Source organism: Hemiscyllium ocellatum, chromosome 5 (assembly GCF_020745735.1).
Source record: "Hemiscyllium ocellatum isolate sHemOce1 chromosome 5, sHemOce1.pat.X.cur, whole genome shotgun sequence".
NCBI classification, from domain to species: Eukaryota; Metazoa; Chordata; class Chondrichthyes; order Orectolobiformes; family Hemiscylliidae; genus Hemiscyllium; species Hemiscyllium ocellatum.
In genome coordinates, this window is record NC_083405.1 from 139,656,494 (window position 1) to 139,670,488 (window position 13,995).

The following is a 13,995-nucleotide window of genomic DNA, read 5'->3' on the forward strand; positions in this document are numbered from 1 at the left end:
TTGCAGGAATTGACATGTCAGTTATCTTGCTGACATAGTAAATGACAGTGAGCCCATGCATTTGGGAATTTTTGAACAGTATTTAAAAGGGAGACTTGAACCAGAGGAGCTGACACTCCAGAGGCAACATCAGTACATGAAGCAGGAACGTCAGGAGAGAGAACATCAACATTGACCTTAGCTCAGCCAGCTTTCACCAGGGTAATACAATCGTCTTTACCATCTAGTGCTGCCGAAGCAGATTTTAATCCAGTGTAAGAACGGAGTAATTTAAGAACTGAGGTTACTTAGGAAATAGAGGAAAAAAAACAATATACATCATCTGTTTCAATGATAATAATCTGAACATTTCATCTCTTTATTGTTCTGACTTATTGGTATGATTTAGTACCTTTGAAGGTCTGTAATGCTAGACATTTTATTTCTTTATTTTTGAATCTTTTTCCTGATGCATTTGTCCTGAAGAATCTGCGCCTAGGTATCTTTGTATCTAAAATGTCACTGTAAGTGTAGACTTGTAAATTTTTCACTGTACTCATGTGAATACATGTGACAATGAACCTAATTCTATTCAGTTCAAGTTCAATCACATCCCGTGCTCAACTACGTCTCATTATCAGTACGTATGCAAGTAAATCTGAAAACCTTGTAACTTGGTGTATCTAGTTCCCAATCCTAACCATCCTGCAGCCACGGCTCAGTAATCGCTACTATCTCGTAATCTCCAATTTGAATTTGTGCCTGCAGCTCATTTATTTTATTCCTTACACTCTGTGCATTTATATAGCGAACCCTTATTTGGGCCACACGCTGTAACCTGTCCCTCAGCACTGGTGCTTTATTCATCTGTCTATTCTTTCTCTTTCCAGTTTAATCAATGTACTTATAGCTTTGCCATTAGCTGCTGTATCTGAAATAGGATTGTTGATTGTTTCTTTACTCAAACATGTTCCTTGATTTTGAAACTTCATTGACTTCAAGCATACTGGAAATTCTTTGCAAGCCTTGAAGAATTGCTATTGAACTGATAAGGTCTCTGGTTGGGATGCCCTTCAGAAGCTCAGGGCAGACTCAATGGGCTGAATGGCCTCTTTCCACACTGTAGGGATTCTATGAGTCTATGATTCTGGAGACAGACAATGGGTCTGGAAAGTTTCAAGCTCCCGGACCCTCCTCTCTGATGTTCCCTCTTGATCTACCCATGTCCCTCATAGAATATTGGAGATGTACAGCACAGAAACAGACCCTTCAGTCCAACTCATCCATGCTGTCCAAATATCCTAAACTAATCTAGTCCCATTTGTCAGCACTCAGCCCATATCCCTCCAAACCCATCCTATCCATATATCCATCCAAATACCTTTTAAATGTTGTTATTGTACCAGCCTCCACCAAATCCTCTGGCAGCTCATTCCATTCACATACCACCCTCTGTGTGAAAAGTTGCCCCTGAGGTCCATTTTAAATCTTTCCCCTCTCACCGTAAACCTATGCCCTCTAGTTCTGGTCTCCCCCACCCTGGGAAAAATACCTTGTCTACTTACCCTGTCCATGCCCCTCATGATTTTATAAACCTCTATAAGGTTACTCCTTAGCCTCTGTGCACCAGGGAAAACAGCCCCCGCCTATTCGTCCCGCCCTCATTCCTCATCTCCAGGCTGCTCCTTGACATCGCCATCCCAAAGTATGGCTGCTATTTGTCACTCTACACTGATGACATCCAGCTCTACCTCTCCACCAGCCCTCTCCAACCCTGCACCGCTGTGAAATGATCAAACTGCTTCTCTGACATCCCGGACTGGGGGAGCACAAACATTAAATATTACAAAGACTGAAGCTGTTGAGCCTTTGCCTGACCTGTTCTGTCCTCATGAGGCTCAGTGTTGTACTTTGTTTTGAAATGGTCAGCACCTGGCGATGTTTGATTATGGTTTGATTCTCAGTCCTCTGTCCTGTCACCATCAGACTGGGGAAAGCCACCTCCATGTGACCACATCATTACTGCAATTACATAGCCACCATTTACAGAACAACTGAAAGAATGTGTGTGTGTTTCTCTTAATCACCCAGTGATCTGAAATTTGTCATCTGGCCGGGATATTCCTCACTTTGAAAGGAGTGATTTTGTCTGGAGACTGCCTTGCTCTGTGTCCCCCTCACCAGCCCTGTTGTGACCTCTTCCCCCTTCCCTTTTCCTCTGTACCCCTGACCCTCCCCACTCTGTGCCTCTCCCATCTGCACAACCCCCCTCCTCTCTGTCAGGCAGCCCCCTCTGCACACGTTCAGGAATGAATCGTGTTGCACTCAGATCCAACCTCCCAGGACCTGTCTGAAACACAGTGGCTCCATGCTCAGTTTCTACCACCAGTGAGGGCCTGTCACAAATAAAGTGTTTTTCTCTTTCTTCATTCTCAGGATGTGGGTGTCCCTGGCTAGACCAGCATTTACTGCCCATCCCTTACTGCCCAGAGGGCAACGAGGAGTCAACCACATTGCTGTGGGTCTGGACTCACAGGTAGGCCAGTTTCCTTTCCTAAAGGACATTGCTGAACCAGATGGGTTCTTCTGACAATGGATTCATGATCATTAGACACTTAATCCCTGATTTGTTTTTTATTGAAATCAAATTTTTCCATCTTCCATGGCAGGACTCGTGTCCCTGGGACTTCATCTGGATTCACAATCCAGTGAGAATAGCATTAGGCTATTGCCGTTCTCTTCAAATCAATTATTTAAAGATGCATTTATTTTGCCTCCCAGCCTTTACTCTTGGTTTTCTCTGTCTTAGAATGATACATTACTGAAGAAGAATGTTGAAGGCATTGTCAATAACGCTTCATGACCTGCTGCTTATTGAGGACATTTGGGAGAGCCACCTTTCACCTGGAATTGGTCCTCTACCATACTCCAAGAACTGGGCCTTCTGCCCCACTATGCCCATAAGGCTATTCTAATCTAATCCCAGCTGGTTGCACATGATCTATATCCATCTATTCTCTGCCTGCATGTGTCTCTGTCTAAATGCCTCTTCACTGTTACTATCATATCTGCTTCTCCCACCTCCCCTGGCAGTATGTTTCAGACACCTTTCACCCCCTGAGTAAAAAACTTCGATTTGATTTGATTTATTATTGTCACATATACCTTGGGACAGTGAGAAGTTTTGTTTTGCTTGGTATAGGCAGACTATACTATGCAAAAGTCACAGGGTGATTGAACAGAGTGAGGAATGCAAAGTTACAGCTACAAAGAAGGTGCACAAAAACAAGATCAACATTAGATTTGAAATCTGAGAAGTCCCCTCAGAAGTCTTGTAATAATGGGAAAAAGACTGTTCTTGAACCTATTGATGCACATGTTCAGGTTTCTGTATCTTCTACCTGATGGAAGAGGGTGTAGGAGATCATTCCCGGGGTGTGATGGGTCTTTGATGGTATTGGCAGCCTTTCCGCGGCAGGGAGCTGTGTAAATGGAGTCCATGGATGGAAGATTGGCTTCTGTGATGGTCTGGGCTGTGCACACCACCTTCTCTAGTTTCTTATGGTCCTGGGCAGAGCAGTTGCTGTACCAAGCTGTAATGCTTTCTGTTGTGCTTTCTGTAGAAGTTGGTGAGAGTCTTTTTGGAGATTCGGAATTTCCTCAGCTTCCTAAGGAAGATTGTTGTGCCATCTTGACAGTGGTGGTTCAGGACAGATTGCTGATGACCGACCAAATCCTAAACTAGTCTCACCTGCCTGCTCCTGACCAATATCCCTCCAAACATTTCCTATTCATGCACTTATCCAGGTGTCTTTTAAACATTCTAAGTGTACCCACATCCATCGCTTCCTCAGAAAGTTGATTCCACACACTAACTACTCCATGTAAAAAAATTACCCTCATATCTTTGTTATATCTTTCTCCTCTCATCTTAAAACCATGCCCCTTGAGTCTTGAAATTCCAACCCTACAGAAAAACCACCTGCCATTCAACTTATCTATACCCCTCAGTATTTTATCAACTTCTACAAAGTGACCTCGCAAACTCTTTTACTTCAGGGAAAGAAGTCCCAGCCTTTTTAGCCTCTCCATGTATCTCAAACCTTCCTTTCCCAGCAACATCCTGGTAAATCTCTTCAGAACCCTCTCCAACTTAATAATATCCTTCCTATAATAGGGCAAACAGAACTGGACACAGTACTCCAGAAGAGGCCTCACCAATGTCCTGTACAACTTCAACACAATGTCCCAACTCCCATACTCAATGGTCTAAGCAATGGAGGCAAACACGCCAAACGCCTTCTTAACCACCTTATCCTCCATCTCTTACCTATATGTGATACAAACTGCAAAGAATTATTTAGGAGTCTTTATTCTATAACACTGCCCAAGACCCTACTTTTATACAGGTTGAGGTTTAGGGTGTAGGTTTGATATCCAGACGTTTCATTACCTGGCTAGGTAACATCAACCTCCAAGTGAAGCTAAGCTGTTGTATCCTGCTTTCTATATATATCTTTTTACTGGATGGGGTTCCTGGGGTTTGTGGTGATATCATTTCCTGTTCCTTTTAGATTAGATTAGATTACTTACATTGTGTAATACAATATAAGTCCACACCGACCCGCCGAAGCACAACCCACCCAGACCCATTCCCCTATATTTAGGGCAATTTAGTATGGCCAATTCACCTTATTTGCACATTTTTGGACTGTGGGAGGGAACCGGAGCATCCGGAGGAAACCCACGCAGGCACAGGGAGAATGTGCAAACTCCACACAGAGAGGCGGGAATTGAACCCGGGTCTCTGGCGCTGTGAGACAGCAGTGCTAACCACTGTGCCACTGTGCCACCCCAAATGAGGGGCTGATAGATGGTATCTAGATCTATGTGTTTGTTCAAAAACATAATCTACAAACAAATCAACAGCACACCCATGGGATCTCCGCTATCAGGATTCATCGCAGAAGCGGTAATGCAAAGGCTAGAACAAACAGCCCTACCAACCATCAAACCAAACATCTGGGTCCGCTATGTAGATGACACCTTTGTCATCACAAAACGAAACAAGACAGAAGAGACATTTAACATCATCAACAACATCCTCACAGGCATAAAGTTCACCAAGGAGGAAGAAACCGACAACAAGCTCGCATTCCTGGACGTCACAATCAAAAGAAAGGGCAACGGAGAACTACAAATCTGCATATACAGAAAACTGACAAGCGCTGATCAAATTCTTAACTACACCAGAAACCATCCACACACACACAAACGAAGCTGTATCAGAACACTATTCCAACGAGCCACCACACACTGCAGCACAGGCGAACTCCGGAAAACAGAGGAGAACCACCTATACAACATATTCAAGAAGAACGGATACTCAAAAAATACAGTCCGCAGATTCCTCAAGAACAAACCACGACAAGCAGACAAAACACAGCCAGAAACCCGAACCACCTTACCATACATCAAAGAAATTTCAGAAATGACAGCCAGACTACTAAGACCCCTTGGAATCCTAGTAGCACACAAACCCAACACTCTCAAACAAAAACTAACAAACTTAAAAGACCCAGTACAACCCATGGACAAAACCAACGTCATCTACAAAATTCCATGCAAGGACTGCCACAAACACTATATAGGACAAACAGGAAGAAAGTTAGCCACCAGGATACATGAACACCAGCTAGCCACAAAAAGACACGACCCTCTCTCCCCCATAGCCCTACACACGGATGAAAAAAACCCACCATTTCGACTGGGACAACACATCTATCCTGGGATAGGCTAAGCAAAGACATGCCAGAGAATTCATAGAGGCCTGGCACTCCAACCACAACGCCATAAACAAACACAAAGATCTAGATACCATCTATCAACCCCTCAGAAAATGAACAGGAAATGACATCACCACAAACCCCAGGAACCCCATCCAGGACAAACTTATAAATAGAAATCAGGAGACAACAGCTTCGCTTCACTTGGAGGTTGCCACTGATGATGTTACCTAGCCAGGTAATGAAACGTCTGGATATCAAACCGACAGCTCAGCGAGCAAACCTACACCCTAAACCCTACCATTACTTGGATAAATCTTGTCTTTTTTTTTCCAAAATCCAATATCTCACACTTATCCAAATTAAACTCCATCTGCCACTCTCCAACCCACTGACCTCATTGATCAAGATTTCTTTGTAATTTTGGATAACTTTCCTCACTGTCCACTACACCACCAATCTTGGTGCGATCTGCAAACTTACTAACCATGCTTTCTATATTCTCATCTAAATCATTTATACAAATGACAAACAAAAGGGCTGCCAGCACCCAATCCCTGTGGTAACAGGTATCTAGCTCAAATAACAACCCTCCAATATCACTCTGTCGCCTATCATTAAGCCAATTTTGTACCCAATTGGCGAGCTCACCCTTTATCCCACGTGATCAAACTTTGCTAATTAGTCTACCATGTGGAACCTTGTGAAAGGCTTAACTAATGTGCAAATAAACAATGAGAAAGTGAGGAGTGCAGATGCTGGAGAGTTCATCGAAAAGTGTGGCACAGCAGGTCAGGCAGCATCCGACGAGCAGGAGAGTCAACGTTTTGGGCATAAGCCCTTGTCATGCTTTTCCAGTGCCACACTTTTCAACTCCAAATAAACAATGTCTACCACTTTGCCCTTGTCAATCATCTTGGTTACTTCTTCAAAAATCTCAATCAAGTTTGTAAGACATGATTTCTCTCGCACAAAACCAAACTGTCTATCCTGAATCATTCCTTGCCTCTCCAAATGCATATGAATCCTATCTTTTAGAATCACTTCCAACAATTCATCCACCACCAAAATCAGACTCACAGGTCTACCATTCTCAGGCTTTTCCTTACATCCCTTCATAAACAAAGTCACATTAGCCCCTCTCCAGTCTTCTGGCACCTTACCTATAGTTATAGATGACACAAATATTTCTGCAATTTCGTTCCCAAACTCCCACAAAATCCTGGGATACACTAGATTAGGTCCTGGAGATTTATCCACCTGTAAAAATAGATACGTCCCATGGGTTGGATAGGATTTATCCTAGGATTCTCTGGGAAGCCAGGGAGGAGATTGCCAGTCTTTGGCTTTGATCTTTATGTTGTCATTGCCGATAGGAATAGTGCCAGAAGACTGGAGTGTGGCAAATGTTGATTCCTTATTCAACAAAGGGTGTAGAGACAACCCTGGAAATTACAGACCTGTGAGGCTTACTTTGGTTGTTGGTAAAGTGTTGGAAAGGGTTATAAGAGGCAGGATTTACAATCATTTAGAAAGGAATAAGTTGATTAAGGATAGTCAACACGGTTTGGTGAAGGATAGGTCGTGCCTCATAAACCTTATAGAGCTCTTTGAGAAGGTGACCAGATGAGGGTAAAGCAGTTGATATGGTGTATATGGATTTCAGTAAGGTGTTTGATAAGGTTCCCCACGGTAGGCTATTGCACAAAATATGGAGACATGGGATTGAGGGTGATTTAGCAGTTTAGATCAGAAATTGGTGAGCTGAAAGAAGACGAAGGATGGTGGTTGATGGGAAATATTCATCCTGGAGTTCAGTTACTAATGGTGTACCGCAAGGATCTGTTTTGGGTCAACTACTGTTTGTCATTTTTATAAGTGACCTGGATGAGGGCAGAAAAGGATAGGTTAGTAAATTTGCAGATGACACTAAGGTTGGTGGAGTTGTGGATTGTGTCAAAGAATGTTATGGGTTACAGAGGGATTGATAAGCTGCAGAGCTGGGCTGAGAAGTGGCACAAATAGTTTGATGAGGAAAGCTGTAAGGTGATTCACTTTGTAAGGAGTAACAGGAATGCAGAGTACCAGGCTATTGGTAAGCTTCTTGGTAGTGTAGATGAGCAGAGAGATCTCGGTGTCCAGGTACATATATACCGGAAAGTTGTCACCCAGGTTGATACGGTTGTTAAGCGGGTATACAGTGTGTAAGCTAAGATTGGTAGAAGGATCGAGTTTCGAAGCCATGAGATCATGCTGCAGCTGTACAAAACTTTGGTGTGGTCGCACTTGGAGTATTGCATACAGTTCTGGTTGCTGTATTAGAGGAAGGACGTGGAAACATTGGAAAGGGTTCAGAGGAGATTTACTAGGACGTTGTCCTGGATGGAAGGAAGATCTTTTGAGGAAAGACTGACAGAGTTGAGGCTGTTTTTGTTTGAGAAGAAGGTGGTTGAGAGATGACTTAATTGAGACATACAAGATAATCAAAGGATTAGATAGATTGAACAGTGAGAGCCTTTTTCCTCTGATGGTGATGGCAAGCACAAAGGGACATAGCTTTAAATTGAGGGGTGATATATCTAGGACAGATGTCAGTGGTACTTTCTTTACTCAGAGAGTAATCGGGACGTGGAACGCACTGCCTGCAACAGTAGTAGACTCGCCAAATTTAAGGGCATTTAAATGGTCATTGGATAGTCATATGGATGAAAATGGAATAGTGTAGGATAGATGGGCTTCAGATTAGTTCCATAGGTCAGCGCAACATCGAGGGGCAAAGGGCTTGTACTGCGCTGTAATGTTCTAAGTTCCACATTTTCTGAGACCCCCAGCACATTCTCTTCTGTAATGTGAACTTACCTTATATATTCACTTTAAAGTTTTCCCCCTCACCTGAAACCTGTACCTCCTAGTGTTTGATATTTCCACTCTGGGTAAAAAGACTTGATCCATGCCTCTCATAATGTTATCTGCTTTCAAAAGATTCCCTGTAGTGCAGAGGCAGGCCATTCAGCCTAATGGAGAATGGGGTAGTCCAAGATGAAGGACAGGAAACATTTCTGGCTTTAACAGTTGCACCTTCCTTTGAGGTATTTTAGGTGCTGGAGGTGTTTTCCTCGAATTCCAGAAGCAGCAATTCTTGTTTTACATGCTTTTGCATTTTTTTGGAACTTTGGAAATAAAAAAGTCAAAGAAACAGCAGTTTTAAAAGGGAGAAGAACAGACAAAGGAAGCACATGGTGAGGACAGTGCAGGAGAGAGAGAACCTGCATAGTTACAACCTTTGCTGTTTTTGAATTCATTTATCGCTCGACATGGGAGTGCATCTGAGAAAATTAACAAACAGTGAAATTCACAGCTAATCTTGGAGGAACCTGTTTGGGCAAAGTTCCCAGCACAGAAGCAGATAAGTGTATTGTTTGTAAGTGTGACCTACAGAAAGTCTGCAGTAGTGAGTAGAGTGGGTTCTTTCTTGATTATATGTTTTTTTGAGACATGTTTCTTGATTAGACTTAAAATATAAACCATTACTATTAATTTAACCTGGAGCAGTGTTTTGTAGAGGAATAAGACAGTGTTATTTTCTGGGTCTGTAGATTGAGAAGGAGCAAAAATGGCCTTTAGTAGAAAATAAAGAACTTAGACCATACTAAATTGCCCGTAGTATTAGGGGCAAGGGTAAATGTAGGGGAATGGGTCTGGGTAGGCTGCACTTCGGCGGGTCGGTGTGGACTTGTTGGGCTGAAGGGCCTGTTTCCACACTGTAAGTATTCTAGAACTGCTATATTGTCAGTTGTGAGAGTTTAAAGAGTTTAAGGGTTACTGCGGATTATATCTGCAATAAATGCTGTTGATTGTGAATCTTATCAGATTGAATGGATCAGGTGGAGAGACAGTTAGAAGCAATGAGGAATTTGCAACAGCAACAGTATGTGATGGATGGCAGTTATAGGAAGGGGGTAAGGTCTCAGATACAGTCACATAGATGGGTTAACTCCAGAAAAGGTAAGAGAGGTAGGCAGCTAGTGCAGGAGCCTTCTGTGGCTATACCCATTTCAAACAGGCATACTGAGTTGGAAAATGTAGGGGGTGATGGATTCTCAGGGGAACGTAGCATGAACAGCCAAGTTTCTGATATTGAGACTGACTCTAATGCAGTGAGGGGTAGGTCGGGTTCCAAGAGATCAACTGTGTTAGGGGACTCTCTAGTCCGAGGCACAGACAGACGTTTCTGTGGCCAGCTGCAAAAAATCAGAATGGTGTGTTGCTTCCCTGGTGCCAGGATAAAGGATGTCTCAGAGAGGGTGCAGAATGTTCTCACGGGGGAGAGGGGCCAGCAGGAGGTCATTGTACACATTGGAACTAATGACATTGGAAGGGAAAAGGTTGAGATTCTGAAAGGAGAATACAGAGTTAGGCAGGAATTTAAAAAGGAAGCCCACGATAATAGGAATATCTGGATTACTCCCGCTGCTAAGAGCTAGTGAGGGCAGGAATTGGAGGATAGAGCAGATGAATGCATGTCTCAGGAGCTGGTGTATGGGAGAAGGATACACATTTTTAGATCATTAGAATTTCTTTTGGCGTAGAAGTGACCTGTACAAGAAGGACGGTTTGCACCTAAATTTGAATAATATACTGGCAGGGAAATTTGCAAGAGCTGCTCAGGGGAATTTAAACTAGTAAGGTGGGGGATGGGACCCAGGGAGATAGTGAGGAAAGAGATCAATCTGAGACTGGTACGGTTGAGAACAGAAGCGAGTCAAACAAACAGTCAGGGCAGGTGGAGACTAATTTATTAGTCTTACAAGGTAAGACTAATAAATTAAACTGCATTTATTTCAATACAAGGGGCCTAACAGGGAAGGCAGATGAACTCAGGGCATGGTTAGGAACATGGGACTCGGATATTATAGCAATTACAGAAACATGGCTCAGGAATGAGCTGGACTGGCAGCTTAATGTTCCAGGATACAAATGCTACAGGAAGGGTAGAAAGGGAGGCAAGAGAGGAGGGGGAGTGGCGTTTTTCATAAGGGATAGCATTACAGCTGTGCTGAGGGAGGATATTCCTGAAAATACATCCAGGGAAATTATTTGGGTGGAACTGAGAAATAAGAAAGGGATGATCACTTTATTGGGATTTTGTTATGGACCTGCTAATAGTCAGAGGGAAATTGAGAAACAAACTTGTTAGGGGTGGCACAGTGGATAGCACTGCTGCCTCACAGCACTAGGGTCCCAGGTTCAATTCTCAGCCTTCAGTGACTGTGTGGAATTTGCACAATCTCACCGTGTCTGCGTGGGTTTCCTCCGGGTGCTCCGGTTTCACCTCACAGTCCAAAGATGTGCAGGTCAGGTGAATTGGCCATGCTAAATTGGCCATAGTGCTAGGTGCATTAGTCAGAGGGAAATGGGTCTGGGTGGGTTACACTTCAAAGGGTCGGTGTGGACATGTTGGGCCTAAGGGCCTGTTTCCACACCATAGGGAATCTAATCTAAATTCCTGGAAAATATTTGAGATCTCAGCTATCTGTAAGAATAATAGGGTGGTTATGGTAGAGGATTTTAACTTTCCAAATACAGACTGGACTACCATAGAGTTTAAGGGTTTAAATGGAGATGAATTTGTTAAGTGTGAATAAGAAAATTTTTGATTCAGTATGTGGATGTACCTACTAGAGAAGGTGCAAAACCTGACCTACTTTTGGGAAATAAGGCAGGGCAGGTGACTGAGGTGTCAGTGGGGGAGCACTTTGGGGCCAGCGACCATAATTGTATTAGTTTTAGAATAATGATGGAAAAAGATAGACCAGATCTAAAAGTTGATGTTCTAAATTGGAGGAAGGCTCATTTTGATGGTATTAGGTAAGAACTTTCAAAAGCTGACTGGGGGGAAATATTTGCAGATAAAGGGACGGCTGGAAAATAGGAAGTCTTCAGAAATGAAATAACAAGAATCCAGAGAAAGTATATTCCTGTCAGGTTGAAAGGAAAGACTGATAGGTAAAGGGAATGCTGGATGACTAAAGAAGTTGAGGGTTTGGTTAAGAAAAAGAAGGAAGCATATGTCAGGTACAGACAGGATAGATCGAGTGAATCCTTGGAAGAATATAAAGGAAGTAGGAGTATACTTAAGAGGGAAATCAGGAGGGCAAAAAGGGGACATGAGATAGCTTTGGCAAATAGAGTTAAGGAGAATCCAAAGGGTTTTTACAAATACATTAAGGAAAAAAAGGATAACTAGGGAGAGAACAGGGCTCCTCAAAGATCAGCAAGGTGTCCTTTGTGTGGAGCCACAGAAAATGGGGGACTTACTAAACGAGTATTTTGCATCAGTATTTACTGTGGAAAGGATATGGAAGATATAGACTGGGAAATAGATGGTGACACCTTGCAAAATGTCCATGTTACGGAGGAGGAAGTGCTGGATGTCTTGATATGCGTAAAGATAGATAAATCCCCAGGACATGATCAGGTGTACTCTAGAACTCTGTGGGAAGTAAGGGAAGTGATTGTTGGGCCTCTTGCTGAGATATTTGTATCATCGATCGTCACAGGTGAGGTGCTGGAAGACTGGAGGTTGCCTAACGTGGTGCCACTGTTTAAGAAGGGTGGTAAAGACAAGCCAGGGAACTATGGACCAGTGAGCCTGACCTCGGTGGTGGGCAAGTTGTTGGAGAGAATCCTGAGGGACAGGATGTACATGTATTTGGAAAGGCAAGGACTGATTCAGGATAGTCAACATGGCTTTGTGCGTGGGAAATCATGTCCCATAAACTTGATTGAGCTTTTTGAAGAAGTAACAAAGAAGATTGATGAGGGCAGAGTAGTAGATGTGATCTATAGAGACTTCAGTAAAGCGTTTGACAAGGTTCCTTATGGGAGACTGGTGAGGGATGTTAGATCTCATGGAATAAAGGGAGAACTAGCCATTTGAATACAGAACTGGCTCAAAGGCAGAAGTCAGAGGGTGATGGTGGAGGGTTGTTTTTCAGACTGGAGGCCTGTGACCAGTGGAGCGCCACAAGGATCGGTGTTGGGTCCTCTACTTTTTGTCATTTACATAAATGATTTGGATGTGAGCATAAGAGGTACAGTTAGTAAGTTTGCAGATGACACCAAAATTGGAGGTGTAGTGGACAGCGAAGAAGGTTACCTCAGATTGCAACAGGATCTGGACCAGATGGGCCAATGGGCTGAGACGTAGCAGATGGAGTTTAATTCAGATAAATGCGAGGTGCTGCATTTTGGAAAAGCAAACCTTAGCAGGACTTTTACACTTAATGGCAATGTCCTAGGGAGTGTTGCTGAACAAAGAGACCTTGGAGTGCAGGTTCATAGCTCCTTGAAAGTGGAGTCGCAGGTAGATAGGATAGTGAAGAAGGTGTTTGGTATGCTTTCCTTTATTGGTCAAAGTATTGAGTACAAGAGTTGGGAGGTCATGTTGCGGCTGTACAGGACATTTGTTAGGCCACTGTTGGAATATTGCATGCAATTCTGGTGTCCTTCCAATCAGAAAGATGTTGTGAAACTTGAAAGGGTTCAGAAAAGATTTACAAGGATGTTGCCAGGGTTGGAGGACTTGGGCCTGCAGGGAGAGGCTGAACAGGCTGGGGCTGTTTTCCCTAGCGTGTCACAGGCTGAGGCATGGCCTTATAGAGGTTTACAAAATTATGAGGGGCGTGGATAGGATAAATAGACAAAGTCTTTTCCCTGGGGTGGGAGAGTCCAGAACTAGAGGGCATAGGTTTAGGGTGAGAGGGGAAGGATATAAAAGAGACCTAAGGGGCAACATTTTCACTCTGAGGGTAGTATGTGTATGGAATGAGCTGCAAGAGGAAGTGACACAATTGCAACATTTAAAAGACATCTGGATGGGTATATGAACAGGAAGGGTTTGGAGGGATATGGGCCAGTGCTGGCAGGTGGGACTAGACTGGGTTGGGATATCTGGTCGGCATGGACAGGTTGGACCGAAGGGTCTGTTTTCATGCTGTACATCTCTATGACTCTATGACCAAGGGTAGGGTAATCAGTCTGTAATTTTCCATCTTTTGCCTTACTCCCTTTTTAAACAAGGGTGTCACGTTCGCGATTTTCCACTCCTCTGGGACCCTCCCTGATTCTAGTGATTTCTAAAAAATCACAACCTCCATTATCACTTCAGCTATTTCCATTAGAACCATCTGGTCCAGGTAATTTATCCACCTTCAGGCCATTCAGTTTT

At 43.4% G+C, this 13,995-nt stretch overlaps 1 protein-coding gene across 6 annotated transcripts in view; it reads left to right on the plus strand.

The window, feature by feature from the left end:
- The window catches only part of LOC132815900 (protein rapunzel-like), a 74,569-nt gene that overhangs the window by 35,195 nt on the left and 25,379 nt on the right, over positions 1 to 13,995 (plus strand). For 2 of the 6 annotated variants that reach the window (XM_060825264.1, XM_060825267.1), the window contains exon 1: positions 26 to 201. The exons of 2 other annotated variants lie outside the window; for them this stretch is intronic. The gene's annotated coding sequence lies outside the window, so the exon portion shown is untranslated. Of the gene's footprint in view, positions 1 to 25; positions 202 to 2,415; positions 2,516 to 13,995 lie in introns of those variants that run through there. 2 more of the 6 variants (XM_060825263.1, XM_060825265.1) reach the window with 2 other exon arrangements.